The sequence below is a fragment of the Phoenix dactylifera genome, unplaced genomic scaffold (assembly GCF_009389715.1).
Source record: "Phoenix dactylifera cultivar Barhee BC4 unplaced genomic scaffold, palm_55x_up_171113_PBpolish2nd_filt_p 001718F, whole genome shotgun sequence".
NCBI lineage: Eukaryota > Viridiplantae > Streptophyta > Magnoliopsida > Arecales > Arecaceae > Phoenix > Phoenix dactylifera.
The window spans coordinates 1-22705 of record NW_024069017.1 but is presented as its reverse complement, the minus strand read 5'-3'; the positions used below and the strand labels follow the sequence as shown (position 1 = coordinate 22705).

Below are 22705 nucleotides of genomic sequence, written 5' to 3'. Positions count from 1 at the left end.
TACAAATTTGTTTTTGATTCATCCCTGTTGTGTCAGTATTGATTTGAGAAGCTTGCAGTCTCAGAATGCTTTCAATGTGATCCCCCCAAATTCTCGCGCCGCCAACTATGTCGTGCTCCGGTACTACGACGTTAAGCGATCCTCAAGTAGGTTCTCTGATTCTTCTATTTTTCTCTGATTTGATGTTATAGAATAGGGATTTTTGCAGTTAAGAAGAGGGTTTTGTGATATGGTGTATTCATCCTTCTGTAGCTTCTGTGGCTTGAATTGGATATTGCTTTGTTTGGCTCCATATGTACTTGCTTGTTAGAATCTTCCATGTGAACTCCACTGATTGTTACAATCCCATTGACGATTTTTTTTATTCAACTGCATATTTCATGCTTGCACTAAGCCAACTGGACTTCATTGTTGTTTGATTATAATGGGAATCTTTATCATTGCAAAGTGTACCTCAATTTGCCTGCTTCACGAATTGTTGTAGTATTTGCCAGAGGACATCCAAGAGCAATGATAGTTATTGTTACAATTTTTTTTTACAACAGTGCTTTTGTCAGATTGGTATCTTTGCCACAAACTTAATACTATTTTATTTTGTTAAAAGGCAACCAATTTTCTCTATTGTGTACACTACTTTATGTTGTCATATGCTTCATACTGATGGTTTTAGGAGCCTAATAGAAATACAATCATATGATCATATTAGGTTGTGGAGGCACTATGATATGCCTGCTGATTGCATACAAATTTAGACCATGTGACGTTACCTAATATTTTCCTGATTTCAGGGTCTGGAAGATGGTTTTGGAAATGAGAGTAATTGCCACTATATGGTAGTTTTTCAGTATGGCTCAGTTGTCTTGTTTAATGTTTCTGACCTTGAAGCTGATGGGTATCTGAAGATTGTTGAGAAACATGCATCAGGTTTGCTGCCAGAGATGAGAAAGGATGGTAAGCACTCCAAAAGTTCTTAAACCTCTTTGCTTACATTTTACTAGATCAATTTTCCTCATCAATCCTCTATATTCAACTGCTTAGGACATTTTTCTAGAAGAATCCAAAGCTCAAAAAATTTGAAAGGATATCAAAATGAACTCATGAATAGGTACTTTCTTGATGAGAATTTTGAACACATTGCATATATGCTTCTCCACTTGGATGCGAATCAATTTGGACATGATTCAGTGCAAGACATGTTCAATTTTTATTGGTCCATAAAATCATATCTATTCTAGTTAGAGCATAAATTTTGTAAATGACAGGAGATCAAGGAATATAGAGCAATGATATCATATTGTAGATGAAAATGTTCATGTAGGTTGAGGAATGGAGCTGGCAATTAGATCCTCATGGCCTTTAAATGAATCATGGTAAAAATGAGAAAAATAAAACTTCTATTTATATTTTAAAGAAAATTAAAGGTAATACCAAGGTCCGCCGTACCGGTACCGGTCGGCGTACCGGTGGCCGGCCGGACCGGTACGGTACCGGTCCGGTCCGGTATGTACCGGCCGGTACCGGTACCGTACCGGCCGGTACGCTGTGGTTCTTAAAAAAAAAATCGTACCGGTGCGAACCGGCCGGTACGGGCTCCGAACCGGCCGGTTTGGCTAAAAAACCGAGAAATACCGGTTTTTTAGTGGTTCCGGTACCGATCTAAGATCGGACCGATACGTACCGGCCCGTACCGGCCGGTACGGGGCCGGTACGGCATTCCATGGGTAATACTATATCATTGCTGTGCACAATCTCTAGGAAAGTTATAACCTCACATTCTAATAATAGAAACCATTTTTAAAACTTCTTAGTTTTGAAACTTCACAAGCATTCATATTGATGAGGGAGAAGGTGGTCAAATTTCTGTCATGGTGAAGAGGAAATTGACAGATTCAATTATTGGATTGTGATGCAAGTTCCATTTTCAGGATACCGTTCCTCATTTCCTCTCATGATTTGACCATCACATATTTGTAATCAAATTAAGGTTCTCTCATTTTTATACGTTAGCAAAATTTTCTGGATTTTCCTTTTCCCATTTGAAGCATTTGCATCATTCTATTATATGTTTATCTCCGTGCCGCCAAACTTAGTTGGTTTTGCATTAATTATCATGAGAAAAAAAAGCCTTAATTTTCTCTTTTCAAGGTTCTGATGACCTTACAGAAGATTTTCTAGCATTCTGTTGTGCTTTGGGCTTTGCATCATGGACAAAGTGTAATTTTCATATCTCTTTTCATTATATCATTCTCATCAAGTGCTTGATGCTGTCTTTGAACAGACCTTCTCTTTAAAGCAGTGGGCCTCGTTTTGATTGCTACAACTTTTCCAGTTTTTGATATCTATATTTTCACCTGTAGTACTAAGTCTTAAACTACCAACGGGTGCTTTACCAATTCATATTACTAATTATTTAGTGACCTTGTTCCATTTTACCCTTCGTTAAATTTGAGAATGTTGATAAATTCCACAACAAATGCTATGAGATCCATATACTTTTTTTTTTTTGTTTGTTTGTTTAACTTCTGCCATCATCTCTGTTCTCAAAGTTTAAGTTTTCTTCATTTGGAGGCAGCTTTGGGTAAAAAAACTAATCTTATGCATGTTTCTTGTTGTTCTGTATCTTATGTATGCAGTGTTTGTACTTTGTGTCCCTTCCCCAGTTAAACATCTAAATTCACTGTTTTGCTATTTTGTCTGTTACTTGATTCTCAAGTTTAGATTTTAGCCTGCAACTCTTAAGGTCCACTATTTGTTCAGCTGCTATGTTTCGCTATCCATCATGCTTCCTTGAATTCTCCTGGTGGCATTGTTTGGTAAGCTTTCCGATTGTAACTCTGGATTCTCTCTCTGTTTATACATTTCTCTTCTTTTCCATGAAGTCGGCATTGCTATCCTGTGAGTACTTGGTAATCTGCCACTTGGTTGTACATGTAGGGATTTGCACTAGCACTTCATAGGTCAGGAAGGAAGTAGGTAGGTCAAACTGTTACATCATGGCAAAATATGTAACTGCTTCAATCTAGATGCACTAGTATTTGATTAACCTCAGTAACTGTTTTTTTCCATTAATTCAAGATCCACATAACCTTGAGATAACTACTTTCTGTTTATCAGCTTCTCATGCATTGTCTGTCCCAAGTCTTCCTTCTTTGTTTTAAGATCCACTTGATTACCAATTGCATCATCCTCATCGAAAATTAATTCTTCATTTTCCATTCAAATTGCTCAACTGAAGACTCATGTTGTCATCTACCAACAATGGCCAGTCCAGTTTTTGCCCCCTTCTTACTTTACTGAGATGGTCTGTCTCACTGGTTTATCATTCTACATTCTGAACTTTGTTGATTTGTAGTTTCACTCAGATGCTTGCATTATTGCTTAAGGCTTCCATACAGGCAAAGCTGCTTCTGATGAATATAACATGATCACATTCACCACCACTTTTGAATCATTCATGTTAGTCTCCGAACACATTCGTGGATCGTAGCAAATGCTTTAATACTAGCTAAAAACTAGTGACCTCTCACCAGCAAATGCTTATCCCTGATCACTGGTTCATCTCATCATTTGGACAACTCAAATCATCATTTGGATTCAACCTTGTGGCTGCTTCAGTGCTTCTATTGGTCAGCCTAATAACTTTGATGCTATCTAGTTATCTTATGCTCTCCTTGGCTAGTTGGTAGATCAACTGCATAGGTTAACCTGCTGATGCATTTAGAATGCAGTACATACTTCTCTATTGCACTATCTCATTATTCACTTCATTCTTTAAGCCCATTCATTTTAATTACATAAATGTCAATATACCAATTCTATATGTACAGCCCACGAGGATGCAATCCAATGTATAGGGCACCAGTTGTTTTTAATATTTGCTTAAAGGCATAAACTTTCCATGCCTCAATGAAATAAGGTTACAGACAGTGATTTTTGAGAACCTACGAGGTGAATGATGCTTTGGAGGTTCTCTGGATGAATTGGCATATAAGTGTGCATCATTATATGCACAAGAACTAATGATGATGCTAGAGATAGTTGCAATTTTCTCATTACCTTGTCGATCGTCATAAGATTAGTTGTTTGATTATCTTACAAGAATGTGATGATTTACATGAATGTTGATGATATGTCAGGGAATGCTTTTGGAAATACTTAGAAAGACTTTGGAGGACAAGGTTCTGAAACTAGTCAGGTCATATCTGAATATTTAGTACGCAATTTAGTAGGAATGCACATAAATGAAGTTTTGTTAAAATATTGATCGACAACACATCCTGTAATCACCCGTGAAAGGTGTATAGTATTGGAGATGAAAATTTAGATGGAGACATTTGTAATGAAATTAATGCATGGTGAAGCCTGAATATGATGATTGGACATTTATTTTGTAGTAATTATGATCACAGCTCATGCCAATGAGTGATCATCATATTCCAAGCATTTTCCAATCAATTATAAGATATTCAAAGGAAAACTAAAAAGGGAAGAAACACTCATGGCCTACAAAGCCAATAGTCTTACAAAGCATATAGAGGATAGTGCTGAGCTTGATTTGTTGTACAACTAGGAAACATATGATTGTAAATGTATTTGAGGAAGAAATCTAAATAGCTGATAAATTTGGATTGATCGCACCTCTCCTTTTCTTTCTTTGGTTTTCTAGACCTCTTGGTTTTAGTGCAGAAATGATTGCTTTCTGATGCTATATATTTCTGCAATGAGCTTTGTTTACTTTGTTTCTAATCTTATCCCAGTGGAATATTTTCCATTCTGTTGAAAGATCTATTCATTGCTGGAAAACAAATTCTTGTTGTTAATTCATGGTCAAGTGATAATTTCCATCATCTTATAGTTAATATAAGTATAACAGCATTTGTCAATTGAAGGATGCTAAAGTCACATATATTAGTAAAATACTTGCTGGCCTAAAATTCAGCAAAGCATTATGCTTTATTGTGTTGGATGGTGACTGCTAGATATGATGTAAGGTATCTAATACCTTGCATCATAAAGCTTCATAATCTAGGTATCTTAACCTTTTTCTTTTTTCCTTTTTTTTTTTGACTTTTCATAAAAATTGGCATGAGAGCTATACTTATCCTGAACTTCATGGTTTGAATTCTTGAAACTCTAGATTATGCGGTAGTGGAAAAACCAACTCTGGATGCATGGATGCAAGGTGGACTTGACTATATAATGCTTAAGAATTTGAGTATAGATGGTATTCGCACCATTGGAAGTGTTCTTGGTCAAAGTATTGCTTTGGATTACTATATCCGACAAGTATGTTGCAAACTTTTCTTGATATTGTAAAATATTTAAGCATTAAAAGAAAAATTGTAATTGCTATTTTCATTGTTTAGGTTGATGGAATGGTAGCAGAATTTACAGATATCAACCGTGGTATGGAGAAAACCGGTACCTTTACCATGAAGAGGAAAAAACTTTTTCAATTGGTCGGGAAGGCAAACTCTAATTTGGCGGATGTTATTCTAAAACTCGGGCTTTTTGAGAGGTATTTTTCCAATATTTCTGATTTAGTTATGTTGATTTTGGAAAAAGGTAAAGCATTAGAGTTTCTTGCATATTTCAAAGATGATAGTGGTCAGCCTATGTTTATCCTTATTACTATTGCATATTTAGTTCTCATCATGGTTCGCCGTACTAGTATGTAGCACTTGTACTGCATGTACCATACTGTACCAGTATCGAACCAAGACTAGATAGGAGGGGCGTATTGAGTCTCGATACACCGAGCCGACCTCCGTACCATCATATCAACATTATACCAGTGCGGCACTAGTACGGGGGCCTGTATGGATATAGTGAACCTCAGTTCTTATTATATCCCATACATTTATAACAATGGCTTTGTATTGAAAATTTTGTACGGATCTTTTTCTTTTAACTCCTTTTGATCTCTCACTTTGAAAGGATTTTGCGTGACATTTCCTAATCATAGAATAATATTGAACCACCGAGGAAAAAATCGAGTTTCTGATGCATTATTTATGTCTAATCCTACTCCAGAATTTTACATTTAATGGTTGAATCATGTTGGAAATTGCTTCATTTTCATCTGGACCTGGTTATATTCTTTCAGGTTGCTTACACGATTGTGCGATGCTAGATTTGAAATTTTTGGATTGGGTGTCTGAGGAGTAAGTTTAGTACTACAAACTTGGTCCAACCAAAATTTTCTCGAACATACTCAAAGATGATCGGACACGATCCATCATGCTATTAATTTTTGTCCCCTGATCCAATGGTTAACCATGGCTTGACGACAGATCAAAGCATCTTATCATGCTGTACGGCATGTACCACAGCAGCAAGATATGCACAGCATATAATTACCCACATACCATTCATATCTCCCTGTGCCAACCTATATCTGTTTGTGCCACCATGGACTTTAAATATTTTCCTCAAGTCCTAGGACATGCTTGGGCATATCTAGCATGGTATGACATGTGCTGAGCTCACTGTGATTGGCATGGTGTGGCATGCGGTATTTTCATCCTTGGGCTAAATATGGTGAAGCATCATGACAACATTCTTTACCTGTTCTTTTCATCATGACAACAGTCTTTACATGTTCTTTTCTAACTCCCTAAAGATGACATTGGAATTCTTTTGCTCATACCGAGACAAGTATATGCATTATGATATTTACCAGATATAATGGGACCTCTTATAAAACTTGGAGCTTTATATCTATTTCAAAGCACCAAGGTCTAACCTTAGCGATTGGTGTTATCACCTAAAATAGAATGTATTATAACCTTCTGCTATTATATGATTATAAATGAGAAAAATGTTGGCAGTTATCTATCAATTTTTCATTAGAGTAATGATGATGCTTTCGATCTTACATTTTCAGTTTACAAATTTACAAGTATTCTAGAGTATTCTATGATTGTTTTAACTGAAGTTGGAATTCTGTTATAAGATTTGTTTTAGTGGTGTCTTCAGCTACTGCTGTTCCCATGTCTTTTTCTGAATGCTGTGGATTTGCCTTGTTAACTGGAGGCTTAAGGTTTTAAACCTATTATAGACGAGAAAAGGAGAGCAGGAAAAGAGGCGGATGGTGTGTGCTGGCTGGGGGGTGGGGGCAAGAAAGAGAGGATTTATGTATGTTTTCCTGCATGTTAACTGTTGAGTATATGACCTGCTTGCTTCAATTTGAAGACATTTATATTCTACAGTCTCTGCAGACTGATTTTTAATATTTATAATTTATAGTTTAAATGACCTGCAGCACCTGAACCACCATACTTGTATGTGACGTGCTCGGTGCTCTATTACTGTTGACTATCTGACCTGTAATAAAGCAAATTTGATGAATGAATGCCTGTAACCTGGATTACCATCTGCTCAGCTGATTCCTCCTTTTGCTGCTGATCGTCTTACTTTTGTAATCTTGAAGTCCCTCTCTCTAAATGAAGGATCAAATCTTTGAACCAATATAAAGGAAAAGAAGCTAATAAAAGTAAAGAAACAATTTGTAACATATAAATGGATGATAAGTGTTGGGGGGAAAACCCAAGTCGTGCCAGTCCGAAGGCGCTCGGCCAGGGAGCGCCGACCAGAGAGGCGCTCGACCAAAGAGCGCCGACCAGAAAGGCGCTCGACCAAGGAGCACCGACCAGCGGTCAACCAGAAAAACGCCCGACCCTACAACGAGACACCCCGCCGAGCAACCGGCTCGGCTCGGCACCCGTGCCGAGCCCGTGCCTTAGCCAAATATCCAACCTCCGCCTAATCCTTTAGAGGACCTGACAACCAAATACACAACTCCACCGTACTCTGTTACCATCCTTAAGCCATTAAAGCACGTGATCTCCGCAGGCCTTCGGCACGCCTGACCATTAATGCATATGACCCCAGCGGGCCTTCAATGCACTCAACCATTAAATGAACACGGCTCAAGATGATCTCCGAATCACTGGACCATCAAAGCGTATGGCTCTCCCTGATCACCGGTTCACTCAGCAATCAATGCACTTGCCATCTACGAACCCCAGGCCCACCACGGCCGGCGGTTCAACCACCCCAATGGGTCCGATCAACCATGACAGCTCCCTGACTCCGGTCTGATCCGGCCTTATTCTCCACAACGCCATTAATGAGCATGATCGTGCCCAATTATCACGAAAAAGACAAATTGCCCTGTCACCTCCCAGGTAACATAATATCTTTCTATAAAAGAGAACCTGGGGGAAAAGGGAGGGGAGACAGACACACAAACGGATACAGAAACAAACATTCTCCTCCTTTACTCCCCCCACATATTAGCCCCCTCTGACTTAAGCTTCGGAGGGCCAGCGCCGGAAAATCCGGCCACCGGCTTTCTTGCAGGATTCTTCAGGAGGACGCCACCAGCCGACGCACCGCCACCCACTGTCCCGGCAGCGGAGCTCCTCCCCTCTCGGTTCGCGGCCGCCCCCGGGTCCAATTTCCAGCAACAGTTGGCGCTAGAGGAAGGGCCCGAGTTGCAGCCATGAAACTGAGAAGTAAGGAGGCTTCCAATGCCTCTCGACGTCCTCCACCCAGTCCTGGACACTCTGTCCAGAACTCGCCGCCTCCGGCCGAGTCAACCCCTCAAGTTCGGCCGGAACAGTTCGATGCCTTGGTGCAACAGGTGCAGGCCTTGGCCACCGCTGTCCAAGGCTTGCAACCCAGGGGCATCCCAACGGCACCGCTCCCTCCGGCCCCAGTTCAACCGGTACCTCCTACAAGCGGACTTTCCCTTCGAGGTCAGGACTCTCAAGTCCAGGCCTCCCTCTGGAGAGAACATCCAGTAAGAGGCCCTGGTGGCTGGCCACAGCCCTCGGAGGCTGAGTCAGTTCCAGGGCAACTTGCACCGGAGCGAACCGCTGCAGCGATCCCCCAGAATGACGAACTCGACAAAAAGGTCGAGAAGCTGGAGCGCCAGATTCAGGCACTCCACGGAAGGAAACCGGGACGTAATGGTGACTTCGAGTTCACCACGAAGTCCCCCTTCTCCCAGCAGATTGAAGACGAGCCAGTCCCGCCGCGGTTCAAGATGCCGCAGGTGGAGCCTTAGAACGGCAGGGCCGACCCCCTTGACCATCTGGAAAGTTATCGGGTCTTAATGGCCCTACAAGGAGCCTCGGAGGCCATGCCGTGCAAAGCTTTTCCAGCAACGCTCCGAGGACCAGCCCGACTTTGGTTTACCGGGCTGAAGCCGAGTACTGTTTCTTCCTTTGAGCAGCTCGGCAGGCAGTTTGCCAGTAATTTTGCCGCCAGCCAGCCCCAGCGGCGGACATCGGACTCCCTCCTTGACATCAAACAAAAGGAGGGAGAGTCCCTCAGGGAGTACTTGGACCGATTTACTGCCGCAACATGGGAAGTCCGGGAGCTTGACCAGTCAATCGCCATGTCGGCACTAAAGACTGGAGCCCGGTCTTACAGGTTCCTCTTCTCCATCGAGAAGAATTTCCCTGCGGACCTCACTGAAATGCTGGTTCGGGCGCGGAAGTACGCCAAGGCCGAGGAAGCCGTGGCTGTTAGGCGGAGCGGGGCCGAGCAGACTCCCAAGAAACAAAAAAGACGCCGCGAGGAGCGTGGCCAGCCTAGAAGCCCGTCCCCGCGTCGAGCCAAAAATCTGCCCCACCTGAAGAGTCCACCCCGACTACGGGGACCGCCTCAGCAGAGGTCACCACTCCGCCCGAGGTTTCCACCATGGGCCCGTGCATCCGAAGGGAGGTATGAAAACTACACTCCCCTTACCGCTCCTCGGGCTGAAATCCTCATGGAGATTGAGGGTCGGGATTATATCCGGCTCTCACCCCCGAAACGAGATTCCGGAGCCCGGCGTGATCTCCGGAAGTACTGCCGTTTCCATCGGGATCATGGCCATGATACTGAGGACTGCTACCAGCTCCGGAACGAGATCGAAGCGCTCATCCGCCGAGGGGTGCTCGATCGATTTGTGCGAGGCCGGCGTGAAGAAAAAAGGCCAGCCGAGGGAGCCGCACAGCCTGAAGGTTCAAACGCCAACAGGCCCATCGCCGGCACCATCAACACCATCCGAGGCGGGGCCTCGGTTGGAGAAGCTTCAGGGGAAGGAACCTCCTCGAAGCGCCTACGCGCCTCGGAAGCCATCTCTTTCTCAGATGATGATCTGGAAGGAGTCGAAACTCCCCACGATGATGCTGTGGTCATCTCCATGATTATAAATAGATTTGATGTAAAACGCATCTTAATCGATAATGGAAGCTCGGCGAACGTTTTGTATTTTGATGCCTATTGTAAAATGGGGATGACAGAAGAGCAACTACGGAGGATGAATGCTCCGTTGGTCGGATTTACTGGGGATTCAGTCCCAGTAGAGGGCGAGGTCGACCTCCTGGTCACGGTCGGGCTCGCCCCCCGCGAAGGTACTGTAAGGATGAGCTTTCTTGTGATACGCCTGCCCTCGGCTTATAATGCCATCCTCGGAAGACTAGGTCTCAACGCCCTCCGAGCAGTAGTCTCAACTCGCCACCTGCTCATGCGATTCCCCACTAGCCAAGGAGTTGGCGAAGTTCGTGGGGACCAGGTGGTAGCAAGACGATGCTACCTGGCGACCCATGAGGCGAAACGACCAGCCGAGGTGCCGGTCCCAGCAACCGACCAGCCTTCAGCTAAAACCCTGGAGACACGGGTCGGCCCTCAGAAGGAGCGGGTAGAGCCTGGTGAGCTACTAATCTAAGTTCCTTTGCACAAAAACTTTTCCGAGCTAACCATGCAGGTCGACTCTGGCCTCAATGAGCGCGAAAGGGATCGCCTCGTCAACTTCTTGCGAGACAACATGGATGTCTTCGCATGGTCGCCCGCGGATATGCCGGGATAGATCCAGAGATCATGGTCCACCGGCTCCAAGTAAAACCAACCTGCAAGCCCGTGCGACAAAAGAAGCGAGGCGCCGCCCCTGAACGACAACGAGCAGCAGCCGAGGAGGTTGACAAACTCCTTGAGGCTGGCTTCATCCGGGAGATATCCTACCCGGAGTGGCTCGCCAACGTGGTCCTCGTCAAAAAAGCTAGCGGAAAATGGCGTATGTGCGTGGACTACACCGACCTGAATAAAGCTTGCCCAAAGGATAGCTTTCCACTCCCCAACATCGACCAGCTCGTGGACTCCACCTCGGGGCACGAGCTGTTGGCATTCATGGACGCCTTCTCCGGATACAACCAGATCCGTATGGCGCCAGAAGATGAAGAAAAGACGGCCTTCATCACCAACGGGGGTACCTACTGCTATAAAATAATGCCATTCGGCTTAAAGAATGCCGGGGCAACTTATCAGAGGCTGGTCAGCCGGATCTTTAAAGACCAAATAGGCCAAAACATGGAGGTATATGTTGATGACATGCTGGTGAAAAGCAAGGCGGTGCAAGATCACGTGACCGACCTTGATGAAGCATTCTCCACACTCCGAAGGTACCAAATGAAGCTCAACCCAGCCAAATGTGCATTCGGAGTCACCTCGGGCAAATTCCTTGGCTTCATCATCACACAGCGGGGAATCGAGGCCAATCCTGAAAAGATCCGAGCGCTCCAGGAGATGACGCCTCCGAGGACAGTCAAGGAGGTACAACGGCTTACGGGCCGAGTTGCGGCTCTCGGGAGATTCATCTCCCGCTCGGCCGAGCGCTGCCTTCCATTTTTTGCGACTCTAAGAAGCCAAAAAACTTCCTATGGTCGGACGAGTGCCGGCAGTCTTTTGAAGAGCTCAAGCACTTTCTTGCTTCCCCTCCCTTGCTCACAAAGCCTCAACAGGGTGAACTCCTCTACCTGTATTTAGCTGTTTCCCCTGTAGCAGTAAGCTCGGTCCTGGTCCGAGAGGAAGGCAAGCTCCAAAAACCAGTATACTACATTAGCCGGGTCTTGAGGGACGCTGAGACCCGATACTCCAAGCTGGAGAAGACTGTTTATGCCTTAGTCATCTCAGCTCGGAGGCTCCGACCTTATTTTCAAGCCCACACAATGGTCGTGCTGACCGACCAGCCAGTAAAGCAGATCCTGCAAAGATCAGACCGCGCGGGCCGGCTTACTAAATGGGCCGTCGAGCTCGGGAAATTTGACCTCGAGTACCGACCCAGATCGGCGATCAAAGCGCAAGCACTCGCCGATTTCATAGCCGAGTGCACCATACCGGATGAGGTCGAGCCCGAACCTGAGCCTACATCAACAGAGCAGACCCCGAGTTCGGCATGGACTTTGCATGTCAATGGCTCTTCAAACTCGGGGGGTAGCGGAGCGGGTCTCATCCTCACCAGCCCGGAGGGGGTGGTTGCTGAGCAAGCCTTACGCCTCGAGTTTTCTGCTTCCAACAACATGGCGGAATACGAAGCACTCGTCGCCGGGCTCAAGTTAGCCAGAGAGCTAGGAGTGAAGGACCTGAAGGCCTTCAGCGATTCTCAGCTCGTCGTCAACCAAATCTTGGGTGACTTCGAAGCCAGAGACCCCACAATGTAGGAATATCTTCGGAAGGTACGGGATCTCGCCTCGACCTTGAATTCCTTCCACATCCAACATGTTGCCAGGTCAGAGAATCTTAGGGCCGACCAGCTGTCAAAGATGGCGTCCTCTCGTATGAGTGAGCTCCCCAAAACGGCGGCACTGAAGTATCTCCAAAAGCCCAGTACGGAGGAGCCCGAGCAGGCCCTTTGCATTGAGTTCGAGCCAAGCTGGATGGACGAGCTTATCGACTATCTGCAAGACGAAGTCCTCCCCAGTGAGGAACGTGCGGCTCGCCGAGTAAAGCGTTCCGCCACTTGGTACATACTGCATAAGGAAAAGCTTTATCGGAGATATTTCACCTCTCCCCTCCTCAGATGTCTCCGCCCGACAGAGGCTGACTATGCAATGCGTGAAGTCCATGAAGGAATTTGTGGAAATCATCTGGGAGGACGAGCATTGGCCCATAAGATTTTGCGCCAAGGGTACTACTGGCCAACACTCCAGAAGGATGCTGTGGACTTCGTCCGAAGATGTGACCGATGCCAGAGAAACGCCAATATTCAACGCCGACCCTCGGTTCCGTTAACTTCTATCAGCTCCCCTTGGCCTTTTGCCCAGTGGGGAATTGACATTCTGGGACCATTCCCTCTGGCTACCGGGCAAAGGAAATTCCTGGTCGTCTCCATCGACTATTTTACTAAGTGGGTGGAAGCCGAGCCACTCGCCCGGATCACCGAGCAGAAGATGCGGGATTTTGTCTGGAAGTCAATAATTTGCAGATTTGGGCTCCCCCGCATCCTCATATCAGACAATGGCCGCCAGTTCGACAACCTTCGCTTTAGAGAATTTTGCTCCGAGCTCGGCATCGACCACCGCTTCACCTCGGTCGCGCACCCTCAGATGAACGGAGAAACCGAGGTAACAAATTGTACTATTTTGCAGGGGCTCAAAGCCAGGCTCGACAAATCTAAAGGACAGTGGGTCGAAGACCTATACAATGTTCTGTGGGCTTACCGGACTACATTCCGTGTCCTCACCGGCGAGACTCCATTCAATCTAACGTATGGAACGGAAGCTGTCATCCTGTTGGAGATTGGACTCCCTTCTCCGAGGGTAGAACTCCATGATGCCAGCTCCAACTCCTCACAGCTCAGGAACAACCTTGACCTGATCGAGGAAACAAGGGAGGCCGCCCGAGTTCGCATGGCGAGGTACTAGCAAAAGACAGCACAGTACTACAACGCCAGGGTCAAAGTTAAATCCTTCAAAGCAGGAGACCTTGTTCTCAGAAGAGCCGAGGCCTTCCAACCAACTGAGCAAGAAAAACTGGCTCCAAATTGGGAAGGACCTTATCGAGTCACACGCATCAGGCGGCCCGGAACTTACAAGCTGGAGTCTCTAGATGGGACTCCCATTCCAAGAAGCTGGAGTTCTGAAAATCTCCGCACTTCGCCCGGCTTGATCTCCACCAAACAACGAGCTCGGCTCGTTCTCCATCGGCCAACGAGCTCGGCTCGTTCTCCATCGGCCAACGAGCTCGGCTCGTTCTCCATCGGCCAACGAGCTCGGCTCGTTCTCCTACCCTGACCACGGTCGGGATGCCCCGATATTTCGGGATGACGGAGTACCTACTGGACTCCCTGAAGATGTTCGTGAGTTCGTGATGCGGTCTCCACCGACCAACGAGCTCGGCTCGTTCTCCACCGGCCAACGAGCTCGGCTCGTTCTCCACCGGCCAACGAGCTCGGCTCGTTCTCCTACCCTGACCACGGTCGGGATGCCCCAATATTTCCGGATGACGGAGTACCTACGTGGACTCCCTGAAGATGTTCGTGAGTTCGTGATGCGGTCTCCACCGACCAACGAGCTCGGCTCGTTCTCCACCGGCCAACGAGCTCGGCTCGTTCTCCACCGGCCAACGAGCTCGGCTCGTTCTCCTACCCTGACCACGGTCGGGATGCCCCGATATTTCGGGATGACGGAGTACCTACGTGGACTCCCTGAAGATGTTCGCGAGTTCGTGATGCGGCCTCCACCGACCAACGAGCTCGGCTCGTTCTCCATCGGCCAACGAGCTCGGCTCGTTCTCCATCGGCCAACGAGCTCGGCTCGTTCTCCTACCCCGACCACGGTCGGGATGCCCCGATACTTCGGGATGCGGCCTCCACCGGCCAACGAGCTCGGCTCGTTCTCCACCGGCCAACGAGCTCGGCTCGTTCTCCACCGGCCAACGAGCTCGGCTCGTTCTCCACCGGCCATAGAGCTCGACTTGATCTCCTGTTCGCGATCAACGAAAAGTCCGTGATTGGCAACAAATGTCTTTAACGACAACTGGATCCTTCTACTATGCCGGCGTCCCCAAAGAACGGACTCCGAGCAGAAGAGCGTCCTCAAAATCGCCAGGCGGAGTTCACAGCCTCGGCGTAAGACGCTTACGGTACCAGGTACCTGTTCAATTAATGTCTTTACATTTATTCATTTATTTTCATTCTTGGTTAACTAATTACCCGAATAAACCCCCGACCAGCGTCGAGGTACCTGGTCGGGCCAATCATCGCTCGGCCTCACCATCGCTCAGCCTCACCCGTCCTACATGCACCGTTCAATAGTAAGCTTAGTTTATACCGGCGGCTCGATGAATCCCCATCACGAGCTGCCGGACGTTCAACCCGGTTGTCGGAAAAAGTCCAATCATCCGCCTTGGCAACCCGAGGTCCGGGTTCAAAGTTTGACTAGAAATTCCAAGTCTAGTGACCCTTGGTCCTAGGGCTCGGCCGAATTCTGAGCTAAGCTCGAAAAGACCTCCCGAGCCTAAGCGTATCCTAGACATAAGTGTGGCGATACTACTGGTCGAAGGTCCGAGCAACGGAAGCTGTTACCTGAGCTCGGACCGGATTAATACGCCGAGCCTAAACGCAAGTCTAACTATGTAGCGGACGAAGTTGGGGTCGCAGAGCCCAATTCCTTGGAGCCTAAAGCGGATCCAAGTGAAGAAGCCTAGGTCTACTGAAAATCAAAGCGCAAGGCAGTTGCAATTTACAAAAAATGTATATTCATTCAAAAAAGCCCGTAGGCTAGGTACAAAGCTCGGGCTCGGCCTTAACAAGTATGGAGGCCATCCCGATTTACAAAAAGAAAAAACAAAAACTTAAGGCTCGGCGGCTTCAGGAATGGCTGGCTCCTCTGCGATCGAGGCCTCTTCCTCGGTAGTTTCGGCAACCTCAGGAGCAGCCTCGGGCGCCTCGGCCGGACCCTCCTGGTCGGCCCCGTCAGATGCCGGAGCTTCTGCCTCCGCCTCTGACTCTTCGACCCCTGCTCCCGGTTGAAGCAGGTTTAGGTCGAAGTCCGGAAGGAGCCGCCGCAGTTGGTTGCGGAAGTCCTTGAAGCCTTGGATCAGCCCATTCACCCCCTCCTCCTCCAGAAGGTCGCGGAACTCTTTCGACTCACGGAAGAGGCTAACCGCGTCCTGGGCCTGCTCCCGAGCCTCCTGCTCCCGAGCCTCGTGGTAGGCGGCCTTCCGCTCCAGGTTCCTTATTTCCCGCTCAAGCTCTTGGGTTTTGAGGTGAGCATTCCCCACCTCCTGCTCTCGGGTGGCCAGCGCCGACTCGGCCTCGGCCAGACGAGCCTCCGCGGCATGCACTTCAGATCTGGCCAGCGTGTGCGCCCCCTTCTCCTCTTCGAGCTCGGCGGTCAGAGCTCGAACCTCGTCTTCGGCCGCCCCCACTCTTGCTTGGAGCGCCTGGCGCTCGACCTCGGACGCCAGGCACCTTGCCTCGGCCTCCTCATGCCCCCGTTGATGCCTTCGGGCTCGCTCCCGATAATCTTGGACGATGTGCATCAGCGTCTCCGTCTCGTGCAGATGCTGAAAAAAGAGACGTGAGAAATGTGAGAAACAAACTTAAAACAAAACTTGCACTACTGCACAAATAAAGAAGCCAACTTACTCGGACGGCAGAACAGAGAGTAGAGTCCATGAAGGCGCCGTAGTTCATGGACCGGACTTTGGCCTGGTCGGCCGGGAGCAGCGCGACCCGAAGTACTTCACGCGCTACCTGGGGGTTATCGAGGGCCGAGTCGCCCTCGAAAACCGACCAAACGGGAGCGTAAGGCACCCGCTCCTGTGAGCCCGACAAGCCCGGAAGGCTGGCCTCGGCTGGCCTGGGCGGAGCCGACCCCGCAGCTCCTTGACTGTTCCTCGGCTCGGAACTGGGGAACTGGGGTCGAACAGGCGGCCGATCTAACTGCCGCACAACCGAGGCGGGGCGCCGCGAGCGCCAGACCCGCCGAATTCCTCCCTCCCTGGTCGGCAATCGGGGCTTCCTGCCGACCAGGAATATGCGAAATCGGGGCCGGGCACGGGAGCGCCACCGTAGCACCACTAAAGCCTGCGCCCCTAGAACCTGCGCCCTCCCTCCGACCAGCTTTGGAGTGTGCGGAGCGAGAAGCGCCCGTCTCGACCGCCGCAGTCGCCAAGACCTTCGCCTTTTTCTTTGGCTTCGGTCGGCTCCCCCGAGAGCTTGGCCGCCCTCTTTTGGAACTGGGCGTATAAAACCTCGTTCTTAGTCACCATCTTTGCGATATCTGCAAGGACGAGCAGAATTAGAACACAGAATAATAACATAATAAAAAATAACTCCTACAGTTACCCTTACCCTGAGGACGCGCTGAGCTCAGGCCAACATTCATTAGAGCGTCCTCACTTATGAGGCCGCCCAGTAGAATACCGTCCCCGAGGCTGCGGATGGTGTCGAGGATCCCCTGCTTGCGCGAAGAAAGCTTGGGGGACCTTATTGACGGCCCTAAGTCGGCTCGGCCTCCACCTAGGGTCAAACCCCCATGTCCGCTCGGAGCCTAGGAAGAAGAATTTCTTCTTCCACTCACGAATGGACGATGGGGCGGCCCTGAAAGGGTGGCCGACCCGCCCGAAGGGCGACGTAGAGCCACTCTTCGTCTTCCGGGGTTCGATTTCAACATAAAAAGTCGCCGGGAAAACGTTCACAGAGGTCGGAATCCCGAACGCTAAACACAGTGACAGGAAGCCGACGATTGTCCTCCAGGCATTCGGAGCGAGTTGCGCCGGGACCAACTGGTACTCCGTGAGCAGCTCGTTCACGAACCCATGAAAAGGAAATCGTAGGCCGGCCCAGAGTGCCTCCAGGTACACTCCGATCCGGCTCCAAACGGAACCCTCGTAGAGGAAAGAACCATTCCTTGACCATCTCGACCTCCAACTCGCTCATAATGGACTCAGTATCACTCGTACCGGGACCCATTAGGAAGAAGAAAGGAAAGGATTCTGGGAGGATAGAAAAAAAGAGAGGGACCTGTGAAGGACGCCGGAGATAAGAAACTTCGGACTGAGAAAAGCTGGAGAAAGAGACAATAAGAAAGTAGCAGGAGGCCAGGTGAGGATTTATATAAATCCCTCCAACGGCCCAGATCAGCGAGGAAAAACGTTGCTCCTCGTCCAGATCACGACGCATATTGGCCCGAAAGACGGAACGCCACATTCAATTCGGGCTGACGCCTCGAACACAAAGCGCCTCGTCGGATCGTGCGGCCCTATCATGAGCCCACGACGCGAGGACGCTTCGGAGAAAGGTACCCTAATAATGAGACGTTTCGGGAAAGAAGAGACGCCGCCTATTAAAAGCACCTCGAAGCGCGCGATAATTCAAAATTTCCTTTAACTCATAATGGCCCGACTAAAACTACTTCCCGCGCTCAAGCTGGTGGCCAGCTGGAACTCGGAAGTCGGGGGGTAGTGTTGGGGGGAAAACCCAAGTCGTGCCAATCCGAAGGCGTTCGGCCAGGGAGCGCCGACCAGAGAGGCGCTCGACCAAGGAGCGCCGACCAGAGAGGCGCTCGGACCAAGGAGCACCGACCAGCGGTCAACCAGAAAAACGCCCGACCCTACAACGAGACACCCCGCCGAGCAACCGGCTCAGCTCGGCACCCGTGCCGAGCTCGGCCTTAGCCAAATATCCAACCTCCGCCTAATCCTCTAGAGGACCTGACAACCAAATACACAACTCCACCGTACTCTGTTACCATCCTTAAGCCATTAAAGCACGTGATCTCCGCAGGCCTTCGGCACGCCTGACCATTAATGCGTATGACCCCAGCGGGCCTCCGATGCACTCAACCATTAAATGAACACGGCTCAGATGATCTCTGAATCACTGGACCATCAAAGCGTATGGCTCTCCCTGATCACCGGTTCACTCAGCAATCAATGCACTTGCCATCTACAAACCCCCAGGCTCACCACGGCCGGCGGTTCAACCACCCTAACGGGTCCGATCAACCATGACAGCTCCCTGACTCCGGTCTGATCCGGCCTTATTCTCCACAACGCCATTAATGAGCATGATCGTGCCCAATTATCACGAAAAAGACAAATTGCCCTGTCACCTCCCAGGTAACATAATATCTTTCTATAAAAGAGAATCTGGGGGAAAAGGGAGGGGAGACACGACACACAAACGGATACAGAAACAAACATTCTCCTCCTTTACTCCCCCACCATATTAGCCCCCTCTGACTTAAGCTTCGGAGGGCCGGCGCCGGAAAACCGGCCACCGGCTTTCTTGCAGGATTCTCCAAGAGGACGCCACCAGCCGACGCCACCGCCACCCACTATCCCGGCAGCGGAGCTCCTCCCCTCTCGCTTCGCGGCCGGCCCCGGGTCCAATTTCCAGCAACAATAAAGCACCCAACTTACCATTCTTTTATATTTATGCATGTTCATTGTGCTTTTCAGATGTGGCCTGTGACCATACTATGTCCATAAGCCTTGTTTAGATTATATATCCTTGCTTTTATATATCCTTATTACATGTCATCCCTTTGAAAGGCCACTGGAGGTATTACAGTATTATTGCAAGCTTTTGGAATCCTTCTCACTGCTTCTATTCATGTTAGCTCACTGCCTTTTCTCCCTTTCTCTAGCCTGTTCAATATGGATTGAAACACCTGTCATTATTAGCTGGATCTCCTCGAATATAAGCTGCATATGCTCATTCAATTCATTTAGTTTTTCACAGTCCCCCTGACTTATTTCCATCCCCCCCCCCCCCTCTCTTCTAATGCACTTGTTCATTCACTCTATCCTCAAGTTTTTTGTACATGCATCTCAACAATATACTTTAACTCTTTAACTTCTCTAAATGCTAAAATTGCAATTTTTAACTTTAGAGAGAACGTAATTGTCTCATACAAAGAAATAGTGCATTAAATTCAATATATTTGTCCATCAACATTGAATTTAAAACTACATTGAAAATTGGAAGGAAGAAAAGAAACATAGCCATAATCCAACAGTTCTCATCAACCATCCCAGTGATTCCATGTTGGATATGACATGATCCTAGATCAAAGATTAGTGCTAATAGTTGAGTAAATTACGTACCTCTGTAGATGTACTTCTTCAGGTTTTATAGTTGGATCAAAAGTTGCATGAACACTGAAAAGGTTAAACCATCTTATTCTCTTCATCTCAAAAACTATCTTATTCTCTTTGTATATATCACGAGGAGGACTAATGCCGGTACAATCCCAGGATAACATTTCGACTGAGTGTATATATTTGATCCCATTTGATTTTTTTGTTTTTCTTAAAAAAAAAAAAGCTTAATGGACTTCTTTATCTTGGTAGACTGATTGAAAGTCATCTATATCTAGATATCTCTATAATGTTTAAAGGAGTCAGTTTTTTTGAAAATCCCTGTCATCATCTTATTGTATTTGTTCTCTATTTAAATTGTTTGATGGCACTTTGTCTTATAAGCATCTGTCGCATTTATCTATTGAAAACCATGCCAGAACTACATGACCATGGCTAGAATTATAGCAGGTTTCATGCTTTACAACTTTGTTTTCCTGCACTAGATCCGATATTGCTTGGGAAGAATGCAAACTATGCCCAAATATGGGAATATCTTCGGGATGAGTACGAGCTTACACAAAGATTTGGAAACCTGGATTTCAAATTAAAGTTTGTTGAGGTAAAATTTCCTTCAGCAGATTATTTGGTTCAAAAGGTAAAAACACTGGTCGTGTTTATCTAGTTTTTCTGATATTTGAGTTTTCATTTTGCAGCATAATATTCGCTTCCTCCAGGAAATTCTTCAAAACAGGAAATCTGATTTTTTAGAATGGCTAATCATTATATTGATTAGCGTGGAGATCCTCATTTCTGTCTACAATATTGTCGTGAATCATTATGACATAGAAGCCCTCTGAAAACCACAACAGTCAAATGATGGTTGAAATTTAGATTTTTTTTGTACTTTGGTTTAATGTCTCCTGACTTTGTGTTTATTGGGAAGAGGATTTATCTTGTTTCTTTCTTGCTCTTGTAAAGTAGTGAGATACCCCATATTATTTTGGTTGTGTCATGATCTAAATGTGCATTCTCCGTGCTATTGGTGCTGCACTCGTTCTGCTACTTTGTACAGTAATGCCGTCTCTTTGTAACTCATTTTGGCACTATTAATACACATTGTTTACTAGCTGTGCCACTGTGGTTTAAACACATTCATATAGTAGAAGATTTGAGAATTTTAAATTTAATAGCAATAAAAAAATGAGGCTGTGATTATCCCAAAAACCTTAATCATAAAAAGAAATGCTGCTATGCTTATTTCCTGCTTGCATCTAATTGGGAGTGGCATGGTAAAACTAAAGCAGCCAAGATGGGACCTTTATATTTGCAAAATCGTTGATGTCATGATCTCCATGGTACAATTATTCAAAGGTAATGGGACCGTCGTACTGCTAATCATGATAAGCTGTTGCTTTACCTTGAAACTTCATCCGTTGTACGCTTGTTTTAAGGAGACCTCTTCAATCACAACCGTAGGAGGTCCATCTCCAGCACACCAATTTGGTCATGTATGCTTTAATTTAACATGATTTTGAAGCTCGTATACATCTCTCTTTCCGTGAATCAAAAAGATAGTACATAATTTCGACTTGAGTAAATATATTATTTTATATAATTTATATACAAATCATGAAATGAAGCTTGTCCCAGTGGTTATTATCTTTTTGCTTCGCAACCGAATATCCTAGGTTGAATATTGAATGGTGCATTCTTTTTCATGTCATCATTAAACTCTCTATCAAATACAATTTTGTGGCCATCGATATTTATTTAAAAATTAAAAATTTTGATTTGAGTAAATGCATTATTTTATATAATTTCTATACAAATTATGAATTGAAGTTTTTTCCGATGGTTATTATCTTTTTTGCTTTGCAACCCAATATCCTATGTTCAGTGTTGAATGGTGCATTCTATTTCATGCCATATAAAATTTCTACGGAATATAATTTTGTGGCCATCGATATTTATTGATAAATTAAAAATTTCAAGATATATCTTAAACACCATCTTTATATCAGTATTAAAATTTAAAAAAAAATTAAATTAATTTTTTTATGATTATTTATATAAATAAAGTTCATTTCATCATAAAATGTTCGTAGATACAAAATGCCCATTAATCTTTATTAAAAAATAAAAAAATGTCAACGTGCAGCACAGTGTTCATATCACCATCAAATTTAAGAAATGAAATTTAAATATCAAAAAGTATGATAAAATACAGAAATGTAATTATAGGCGCCGTCTGTGGGAATCGAACCCACGACCACATGGTTAAAAGCCATGCGCTCTACCGGCTGAGCTAAGACGGCTAGGCGATTTCATTGTGGACATACAATCAATTTGATGAATGAACCTATCCCTCTTTTGGCAACTAAAACCTATCTCCTTTCAAAGTATACGCGGCAATGTTTTAGGACGGGATGAGATGAAATATTCCCCACCTCTCCCCTTAGCAAGTATGCACCATACCTAGCACAAAACAAGCAAAACGCATGGCCAAGACAACTGCTTTTGGATGTTCCCGGCTATTGGAATTTAAAACGAATATTCTATCATTGAGGTAAATGGTAATTTGAAAAGAGCAGATAATTTAGAATCATTGTCATATAGAATCACGACGTAACGAAATATGGTGATCTCATCATCTTTATCCATATGCATCCTTGATCTTGGGATGTCATCCTATACCAAACTCTTTCTTAAAAAATATAGATTTTAATAATTACTCATGTTTTTTTGCTTTTTTTAACATCCAAATTCACCCACCAAACCCCCACCAAACCCTTCCACACCCACCATGGTGGGCCCCAACTACCCCCAACAAGGAAGAAATTAC

At 46.3% G+C, this 22705-nt stretch overlaps 1 non-coding gene and 1 pseudogene across 1 annotated transcript; one reads left to right on the top strand and one right to left on the bottom strand.

Moving 5' to 3' along the window:
* Positions 1 to 766: 766 nt before the first annotated feature.
* On the top strand, positions 767 to 20998 carry LOC103709398 (annotated as a pseudogene).
* Positions 20999 to 22105: 1107 nt separating this feature from the next.
* TRNAK-UUU lies at positions 22106 to 22178 on the bottom strand. The gene has a single exon. It is a non-coding gene; the product is annotated as a tRNA-Lys (tRNA).
* Positions 22179 to 22705: the final 527 nt, after the last annotated feature.